The sequence below is a fragment of the Oncorhynchus keta genome, chromosome 26, assembly GCF_023373465.1.
Source record: "Oncorhynchus keta strain PuntledgeMale-10-30-2019 chromosome 26, Oket_V2, whole genome shotgun sequence".
Lineage (NCBI taxonomy): Eukaryota > Metazoa > Chordata > Actinopteri > Salmoniformes > Salmonidae > Oncorhynchus > Oncorhynchus keta.
Genome location: NC_068446.1, coordinates 28047573 through 28057100, shown reverse-complemented (window position 1 = coordinate 28057100; position 9528 = coordinate 28047573).

Below are 9528 nucleotides of genomic sequence, written 5' to 3'. Positions count from 1 at the left end.
ATCCGTCATTTCGATTGACAATGAGCAAGCTAGGACGGACGTAGTCAATATAACTATTTGTTGAGCACTTTTGAAATGTATAGCGACAGAATTCAGTACATGGGCCGTTCTTACCGTGTTCTCCCAGTACACCAAGTCAGAACCGTAGGATAAATAAAAGGGGGCAGACAATTAAAGCTCTTACAATATTCAATTATTATATTTCTCAAGAACAGGTTATAGACTACATGTGCACCAAGTCAGAACAGTAGTTGGAATTAAGAGGTGAAAAAAGATACCAAATTATTAGGGTGAGTCACATGGGCTACTAACAGCTTACTACACAACATACACTTATTTATACTGTAGCTAAGAAAGTAATACTATCTCGCTAGCATATTACATAATTTATTCAGCAGATAGTTTTGGGCTCATTGTGCTGTGCTCACTTGAACAGGAAAATGGCGCGGCGGTCCTTCGTGGGCAAATTTAGTCAAACTTTGTCATCAAAGTCTGGCATTCTCTGGATTTATGGTGCTGTCAAGACAACTAGGAACTCTGGGGGGGTTGAATCATGATGACATCAGCGATTTTCAGGTCGTAGCACTAGAAAGAGGCCCGAGATCCCGATTTACAATTCCAAGTTGGATGATAGTTCAAAACGTATTTTCCCAGCCGTAGCTTGTCCTTGTCCCCCCCAATCACGCTGTAAAGCTGATGTGTATTGAATAGATCCATAAAGTGAGAAGATATGTTGTGTTTTGGCGATTATATCAATGTTCTCATGGTATTTCATAGTAAACATCTATTTTGGATCAATGGTAGTGCGCTAAAAAATGTCTCCAAACAAAATTAATGCACAATCAAATGTTTTGAATGACGCCGGAGGAGATGGCTGCCGTTCTACGGGCTCTCAAACAATTGTGCTATACATCTGCCATGCTGATCCTCAACATTGGGGCCTCCATGATACACGTTTTATCACTGCATGTTTACATTCCAAGTCAGGTTAACATCCTTCACGTATGACTATAATTCCAGATGTGTGCCCAACACTAGTCATCTCTGTGTGTGGGTCCTATGAGAGACGTGATTGTATGCATGGGGAACAGTGGGATCGAGTTGGAGAGCCATGATGATTGAGCTGGAGCTGAAGGACGAAGCTGAAAGACGTGGGTGGGGGTGTGTGTGACCACAGAGAGGAGGGAGGATAAGGGGGGAGACTGCCGGAACCATTGTGCTGGGGGGAGAAAAAAAAAAAGTGTCCGGGCCAGATGCGAGTGGAACCGAGAGGGGAGGGATGGGAGAACAAGGAGCCCTTGACCAAATTAAGACACTTGTTAAATGTTAAAGGAAAGAGAGAGGGAGAAAAGGGGGGACCCCCATCAGGAGTAGCTCCCCCAGCAGCCTGGCCCTCCTCTCTGCGGGACATTGAGCAAGTTAGCAGGGCATGCATTATGGATGTCATAAGGTGTATGAACCAATTTGTAAGTCGCTCTGGATAAGAGCATGTTCACTCAGGTGTCTTATTAGCTTGTCTTGAACAAAAATACTGTATATTATATAGATTTCTATGTATACTCATTATCGTCTTGGGTCTGGGATGTAAAAATCCAAGCTGACGTAGTAGTCAGACGTTGTCTTGTCCCGTGTAAATATAATTCCTTGTTTTGTATACATTTTAATCTCACTTTCTATCTACGGACTGAATATACTCTCCTGCATCCCGCCTCACCCAATGTGGTACGGATCTGCTGTTTTTATACTTTAGAACCGGAACCCCCATCAGCAGCTAGCCAGCTAACTAGCTACTAGTCAGTTTGCCACTGCTAGCGGTCTTCACTGTTAACTCGGACACCTGCCAGCCTCAGCTCGGTCAATACCTGCCAGTCTGCACAGCGCGATATCAACCCAGAGCATATCGAACTGCTTTTTCTCTACCACATCTCCGGATTCCTACCGCAAGCTCTGAACCTTTACACCGGATCATCGCTGATAGCTATCTGCAATCCAAGTGGCTACTCCTGGCTAACGGCTTGATCCCAAAGCAAGCATCAGTTAGCTTTGAGCTAGCCTCGAGCTAGGCCTATCTCCCAGCGAGCCGATGAGGTGCACCAACTAATTCTTGGGCTACAATACCTCTTTGACAATTGGCCTGGACCCTTTACTGCCGACAGAGCCCCGCCTTTCCATCACGACTGGTCTGCCGACGTAATCGTCCAAGGTGGTTTAAACAGGCTCTTCAATTTGCGACGTCACCAAAGGCCCATCTGCTATCCCCGGCCCGCTAGCTGTCTGAATCACTGTGTCTCAAGCTCGCCTAACGTAGTAGCGACTGCTGAATGGCTCCCTGACTCACCTATTGCTACTCATTGGACCCTATGATCACTCGGCTACACACGCCTCTCTCTAATGTCAATATGCCTTGTCTATTGCTGTTTTGGTTAGTTATTGTCTTATTTCACTGTAGAGTCCCCAGCCCTGCACAATATGCCTTAGATAGCTCTTTTGTCCCACCGCCCACACATGCAGTGACCTCATCTGGCTTAACTGGTGCCTCCAGAGACTCTCTCTCCCTCTCCCGTCACTCAATGGCTAGGTTTACCTCCACCTTACTAACATCCTACCATACCCTTGTCTGTACCTTATGCCTTGAATCTATTCTACCACGCTAAAGAAATCTGCTCCTTTTACTCTGTTCCGAACGCACTAGACGACCAGTTCTTATAGCCTTTAGCCATACCCTACTCCTCCTCTGGTGATATAGGTTAACCCCGGCCCTGCAGCACCACTCCTACTCCCCATGCACTCATTTGTTGACTTCTGTAACCGGAAAAGCCTTGGGTTCATGCACGTTAACAGGAGCCTCCTCCCTAACTTTGTTTTATTCACTGCTTTCGCACACTCGTCCAACCCTGATGTCCTTGCCGTGTCTGAATCCTGGCTTAGGAAGGCCACCAAAAATCCTGAAATGTCCATCCCCAACTACAACATTTTCCGACAAGATAGAACTGCCAAAGGGGGCGGAGTTGCAACCTACTGCAGAGATCGCCTGTAGAGTTCTGTCATACTATCCATGTCTGTGCCCAAACACTTCGAGCTTCTACTTTTAAAAAAATCCACCTTTCAAGAAACAAGTCTCTCACCGTTGCTGCTTGTTATAGACCCCCCTCAGCCCCCATCTGTGCTCTGGATACCATATGTGAATTGATGGCCCCCACATCTATCTTCAGAGTTCGTACCGTTAGGTGACCCAAACTGGGATATGCTTAACACCCCGGCCGTCCTACAATCTAAGCTAGATGCCCTCAATCGCACACAAATGATCAAGGAACCTACCAGGTACCACCCTAAATCCATAACCATGGGCACCTTAGATATCATCCTGACCAACTTACCAACTCATCCATACACCTCTGCTGTCTTCAACCAGGATCTCAGTGATCACTGCCTCTTGCCTGCATCCATAATGGGTCCACAGTCAAACAACCGCTCCTCATCACTGTCTAACGCGCCCTAAAACACTTCAGCGAGTAGGCTTTTCTAGTTGACCTGGCCCGGGTATCCTGGAAGGATATTAACCTCATCCCATCAGTAGAGGATGTCTGGTTGATCTTTAAAAAGTGCTTTCCTCGCAATCTTAAATAAGCATGACCTATACAAATAATGTAGAACTAAAAACAGATATAATACTTGGTTCATCCCAGACTTGACTTCCCTTAACCAGCACAAAAATATCCTGTGGCATTCTGCATTAGCAACGAATAGCCCCCGCGATATGCAACTTTTCAGGGAAGTCAGGAACCAAAACAGTCAGTTAGGAAAGTGAAGGCTAGCTTTTTCAAACAGAAATTTGCATCCTGTAGCACTAATTCCAAAAAGTTTTGGGACACTAAAGTCCATGGAGAATAAGAGCACCTCCTCCCAGCTGCCCACTGCACTTAGGCTGGGATACACGATCACCACAAAAAATATACGATAAGAATTTCAATAAGCATTTTTCTACAGATGGCCATGCTCTCTACTTGGCTACCCCTACCCCGGCCAACAGCTCTGCATGCCCCCCCACTTCTCCTTCACCCAAATCCAAACAGCTGATGTTCTGAAAGAGCTGCAAAATCTGGATCCCTACAACTCAGCTGGGCTAGACAATCTGGACCCTCACTTTCTAAAATGATCCGCCGAAATTGTTGCAACCCATATTACTAGCCTGTTCAACCGCTTTCGTATAGTCCGAGATCCCCAAAGATTGTAAAGCTGCCACGGTCATCCCCCTCTTCAAAAGGGAGAGACACTATCCCAAACTGTTATAGACTATATCCATCCTGCCCTGCCTTTCTAAAATCTGCAAAAGCCAAGTTAAAATGGTCGGTGATTTGTTTAAATCCCACCTTACCTTCACTATGCAATCTGGTTTCAGAGTTCGTCATGGGTGCACCTCAGCCACGCTCAAGGTCCTAAACGATGTCATAACCACCATCGATAAAAGACAGTACTGTGCAGCAGTCTTCATTTACCTGGCCAAGGCTTTCGACTCTGTCAATCACCGCATTCTTATCTGCAGACTCAATAGCCTTGGTTTCTAAAATGACTGCCTCGCCTGGTTCCCCAACTACTTCTCTGATCGATTTGACGCCCTGAACTCTGAGGGCCTGTTGTCTGGACCTCTGGCAGTCTCTATGGGGGTGTCACAGGGTTCAATTCTCGGGCCGACTCTTTTCTCTGTATATATCAATGATGCCGCTCTTGCTGCTGGCGATTCTCTGATCCACCTCTACATGGACGACACCATTCTGTATACTTCTGTCCCTTCTTTGGACACTTAACGAACCTTCAGACGAGCTTCAATGCCATACAACACTCCTTCCGTGGCATCCACCTGCTCTTAAAACACAAATAAAACTAAATGCATGCGCTTCAACCGATCGCTGCCCGCACCCGCCTGCCCGACTAGCATCACTACTCTGGACGTGTAACAGATGTGAAATGGCTAGCTAGTTAGCGGTGGTGCGCACTACTAGCATTTCAATCGGTGACGTCACTTGCTCTGAGACCTTGAAGTAGTGGTTCCCCTTGCAGAGGCTTTTGTGGAGCGATGGGTAACGATGCTTCGAGGGTGACTGTTGATGTGTGCAGAGGGTCCCTGGTTTGAGCCCAGGTTGGGGCGAGGAGAGCGATGGACTAAAGTTATACTGTTACATTGATGCTGTTGACCCGGATCACTGGTTGCTGCGGAAAAGGAGGTGGTCAAAAGGGGGTGTGAGTGTAACGGATGTGATATGGCTAGCTAGTTAGCGGTGGTGCGCGCTACTAGCATTTCAATCGGTGACGTCACTTGCTCGTGTGCAGAGCGTCCCTGGGTTCGCGCCCAGGTCGGGGCGAGGGGACGGACGTAAAGTTTATCCTGTTACAGACGGTTCTGACTTAGAATATGCGGACAACTACAAATAGATAGGTGTCTGGTTAGACCGTAAACTCTCATTCCAGACTCACATTAAGCATCTCCAATACAAAATCAAATCTACAATCGGCTTCCTATTTCACAACAAAGCCTCATTCACTCATGCTGCCAAACATACCCTCATAAAACTGACTATCCTACCGATCCTTGACTTTGGCGATGTCATTTACAAAATAGCCTCCAACACTCTACTCAGCAAACTGGATGTAGTCTGTCACCGTGCCATCCTTTTTGTCACCAAAGCCCCATACACTACCCACCACTGCGACCTGAATGCTCTCGTTGGCTGGCCCTCGCTACATATTTGTCGCCAGACCCACTGGCTCCAAGTCATCTATAAGTCTTCGCTAGGTAAAGTCCCACCTTATCTCAGCTCACTGGTTACCATAGCAATCATAGCATGCGCTCCAGCAGGTATATTTCACTGGTTACCCCCAAAGCCAACACTTCCTTCGGCTGCTTTTCCTTCCAGTTCTCTGCTGCCAATGCACGGAATTGGAAAAAAATAAATCACTGAAGATGGAGACCTATATCTCCCTCGCGAACTTTAAGCGTCAGCTGTTAGAGCATCTTACTGATCAATGTACCTGTACACAGCCAATCTGTAAATACAACGACCCAACTACCTCATCCCAATATCTTTTTGCTACCCAGTATCTACTTGCACATCTATCACTCCAGTGTTGACGCTAAATTGTAATTATTTCACCACTATGGCTTATATATTGCCTTACCTCCCTAATCTTACTGCATTTGCACACACTGTATATAGATGTTCTAATGTGTTATTGACTGTACGTTTATCCCATGTGTAACTCCGTTGTTTTTGTCGCACTGCTTTGCTGTATCTTGGCCAGGTCGCAGTTGTAAATGAGAACTTGTTCTCAACTGGACTATCTGGTTAAATAAAGGTGAAATAAAAAAATAAATATAAATGTTTATTTTCTCAAGGTTAAAATGATTTGCCTAAAATGCTTTTGTAAAAGATTTAAAGTAAAATCCTTAAAATAAAATAAGTGTTTGATACTGCATTCAAATGAAATTGCACTTGAGCAGTAGCTTCGAGAGGTCATGACTGCATTGAAGTCAGTAGAAATGTCTTTAACTCAAAGTCCACAAATTCTATGGTGCTTTACAGGACTTCTCATTGTAGCACTTTATTTTATGGTAAAGAAATGACCAAGTAGATAATTAAATGGTAATTACACTGTAATAACCCATTTGTTACACTACTTGTTTGTACCAGAATAATAATTGGAAGTATCAAAGGGTCGAACAAATAAACATCATAGTAATGATAATTTATTTAGGTAGAAAATTGTCAGTGAAGACACACAGAAACTGAGTTCATTAGAGAAAATTCACAAGTGTTGCATGAGAATCAACACAGGGAGAATCGACCACAGTACATCTTGCCCAGCATTTACTACTGAATGACCAATAACAGTCCAGTACACTGCTCAGTGAGATGGCCAGAATGTCAGTATTAGAGAATGAGCGTTATAGTAATAACCAGTGTGATGGAGAGAATTGATGAAACGTAGGAGTGTATATGGTAGGGACCGGTTTCACTGTGTGGGGTAGACAGGTGGGGTGAAGGTGTTAATGCTGGTTAGGCAGTGTAGGAGAGCCGGTATCTGTGGGATTCCGTTAAAAGGGGGGTGGGTGTTGGTGTGTAGAGGCCACGGCACAGGAGGAACTGAATTAGTGTCCTTGTGTAGAGGCCTCGGCACAGGAGGAACTGAATTAGTGTCAGTGTGTAGAGGCCTCGGCACAGGAGGAACTGAATTAGTGTCAGTGTGTAGAGGCCTCGGCACAGGAGGAACTGAATTAGTGTCAGTGTGTAGAGGCCTCGGCACAGGAGGAACTGAATTAGTATCAGTGTGTAGAGGCCTCGGCACAGGAGGAACTGAATTAGTGTCAGTGTGTAGAGGCCTCGGCACAGGAGGAACTGAATTAGTGTCAGTGTGTAGAGGCCTCGGCACAGGAGGAACTGAATTAGTGTCAGTGTGTAGAGGCCTCGGCACAGGAGGAACTGAATTAGTGTCAGTGTGTAGAGGCCTCGGCACAGGAGGAACTGAATTAGTGTCAGTGTGTAGAGGCCTCGGCACAGGAGGAACTGAATTAGTGTCAGTGTGTAGAGGCCTCGGCACAGGAGGAAATCTAGTTAGTGTCAGTGTGTAGAGGCCTCGGCACAGGAGGAACTGAATTAGTGTCAGTGTGTAGAGGCCTCGGCACAGGAGGAACTGAATTAGTGTTGGTGTGTAGAGGCCTCGGCACAGGAGGAACTGAATTAGTGTCCTTGTGGGCTAGTGTGAAAATGTAATTCATATCGGCTGTGACAAACTATTGGGGTTGAGTGTTTGTTTGGGTGAGACTCGGTGCACAGGGAGCTGGTTGTTCAGAATGTTGTAGATAGAAAAGTAATGTAAGAACAGGCATGCCTATTCTGAATGACAGTCTGTTCTGCACAGTACATTTCCAACTGAACATCCTGTAAGAGGTTCGGCACACATTACAGTTCCTGCAAATGGAGGACAACTTACGTAAATGTCGTATTTGTCAAAATGGGCGGTTTCATTTTTGCCTGCTACGCAGATTTTCACTGCTCAAAGTTTGAAATTAAACATCCTATTCCAAAGGCACTCATGTAGATAATGAGGCTGTATCACACCAAACTCACTTGGTTAAAATGAAACCAGAAACATAGTTCCTCTTTCGGCACAAAGTTGTTTCTCTTCACAAAATTATCATCAACTTATAAATTCCAACAACTTTTTTTTTAACAAGCACCAGTTCTGGTATAAATCCTTGAAAACAAAAGTGATGAATGTACAAACACCCGTTTATAAACTTTCAAAACGCAACATTTTCTAAAATCTCCATGGAAAAATGTGTAGCTACAATTGTAAGAAATTAACTTTAAAATTTAAAAAAAAGTGACACCAAGAAAAGGGCTCTAAAATGCTGACCCACGGCCACATTCAGCCACGTTGACAGGCTGAACAGAATCGGAATTAACATACAATTTAAAAACATTGTCCTCAGTCACCCTCTACAAGTTTGATTGACATACACTGGTGTACAATACATTAGGAACACTTTCCTAATATTGCGTTGAAACCCATTTTACCCTCAGACCAGCCTCAATTTGTTGGGGCATGGAGTCTATAAGGTGTTGAAAGTGTACCACAGGGATGTTTTTGACACTCAAACCGATGTGCCTGGCACCTACTACCATAGCCCGTTCAAAAGGCACTTAAATCTTTTTGTGTCTTGCCCATTCACCCTCGGAGTGGCAAACAAATAATCCATCTCTCAATTATTGCAAGGCTTAAATATCTTTAACCTGTGTCCTCCCCTTCATCGACACTGATTGAAGTGGATTTAACAGGTGACATCAATAAGGGATCATAGCCGTCACTTGGATTCACCTGGTCAGTGTCATGGAAAGAGGTGTTCCTAATGATTTGTTCATTGTGTGTGACACGGTTTTCTGCCCTGCCCTGTAAAAAAAAAAAAAATATCAAAGAGAAACTAAATGATACTCCATTTTGTTCTGAGGTGAAAAGAGTTTAAGATTAGGTCACTCATTCCATCTACTTCCCACCTCCCGGAGTGACCCAAACACTAAGAAATGCATTTCTATTAGGACTGCTAATCAATGCGTCAGGCATCGCAATCCGGGCCTCACATAGAGACCCATCCTATTTGTGCCACTACACCATAGAGGTGAGATAGGACAGCTAGACAATATTAAAAAGGTAATAACTTGTTAAAACCAAGTAGTAACCTATCACACAGCTCACAATGAGGTGCAGCCCCACGTGGTACACAGTGGACAGGAAGGCCACAGTCTGCTACTGGTGTGGGAGGGGGGCACAGCGGTGGGGGTCCGATTGGGGACAAGGGAATAGGTCATTCAGAGTCTACCTCATTGACTTGAACTCATTCCCCATGTTTGGTCCTTGTCAGTCTCCCAGCATATCTAGGGGGGGGGGGGGGGCTGGAGCACTGTACAGCAGTGCAGCAGGAAGTCAAAGTTGGCTGAGGTGTTCATGGCATAACACAGGCTTACTAGGATGATG